Consider the following 494-nt stretch of genomic DNA (forward strand, 5'->3'; position numbering starts at 1 on the left):
ATTTGAGGACACTCATCGGTGTAGTGACCATTGCAAGCACAAATACCACAAGATCTAGAAGGCCCATCAATTCTAGGAGGTTGGGGAGGAGGTAGCAACATTTGTGGGATTTGATGACCTTGAGTAATTTGCCTTAGCAAGACCGTCATTTCACCAAGCGTCTTAGTCAAGATAGCATCACTGGAAGGTGAGACTTCTCTTATGGCCTTCGGTTGGGTATTCCTTGTCCTTAAATGTTGAGCTGAATCAGCCAAATCTGCAATGACCTCCGAAGCCTTTTCTGCGGTTTTGTTCTTAGTAAGAGATCCTCCACTTGAGGCAACAATAAGGAGCTTGTCTTGAGGAACGAACCCTTGGCAAAAATAGCTTATGAGCACCAATTCATCAATGTGGTGGTGAGGACAAGATTCCAACAACTTCTTGAACCTTTCCTAATATTCATAAAGGGTTTCTCCATCTCTTTGCATAATGCATGTGATTTCCTTCCTTAAACA

At 42.9% G+C, this 494-nt stretch overlaps 1 non-coding gene across 1 annotated transcript; it reads left to right on the top strand.

Moving 5' to 3' along the window:
* The first annotated feature begins 387 nt into the window (after positions 1 to 387).
* Positions 388 to 494, top strand: LOC148553314 (small nucleolar RNA R71). The gene has a single exon (XR_015893343.1). It is a non-coding gene; the product is annotated as a small nucleolar RNA R71 (small nucleolar RNA).

This window comes from Arachis ipaensis, chromosome B7 (assembly GCF_059453495.1).
Source record: "Arachis ipaensis isolate K30076 ecotype BB chromosome B7, ASM5945349v1, whole genome shotgun sequence".
Lineage (NCBI taxonomy): Eukaryota > Viridiplantae > Streptophyta > Magnoliopsida > Fabales > Fabaceae > Arachis > Arachis ipaensis.